This window comes from Morone saxatilis, unplaced genomic scaffold (genome assembly GCF_004916995.1).
Source record: "Morone saxatilis isolate NCDOM2014 unplaced genomic scaffold, NCSU_SB_2.0 Contig8, whole genome shotgun sequence".
NCBI classification, from domain to species: domain Eukaryota; kingdom Metazoa; phylum Chordata; class Actinopteri; family Moronidae; genus Morone; species Morone saxatilis.
This window is the reverse complement of record NW_023340257.1, coordinates 3018047-3018281: the sequence shown is the minus strand read 5'-3', so window position 1 is coordinate 3018281 and position 235 is coordinate 3018047. Positions and strand designations below refer to the sequence as shown.

The 235-nt window shown below is 32.3% G+C and overlaps 1 protein-coding gene across 1 annotated transcript in view; it reads left to right on the top strand.

Moving 5' to 3' along the window:
• Positions 1–235, top strand: part of sorl1 (sortilin-related receptor, L(DLR class) A repeats containing) — a 49658-nt gene that overhangs the window by 747 nt on the left and 48676 nt on the right. The gene's annotated exons all lie outside the window — the stretch shown is intronic.

Below are 235 nucleotides of genomic sequence, written 5' to 3'. Positions count from 1 at the left end.
AAAAAAAAAAAAAGTCCTCCAATGGTGTGAGATAATTTTACCTGGTACAAATCAACTTGTTTCATTGTCATGATGCATTTGGGATATTAGATGGACCGTGTCCATACAGTCAGTATCTCTTTAGTGACAGAATTCTCTTTTGTTTTATGAAAAATATGTGTTGAAGGCTCAATATAAGACCAAATGACTTCTTAAAGTGGTTGTTTTTGCAGTCTAAAAAGCTCAATAGATAAAC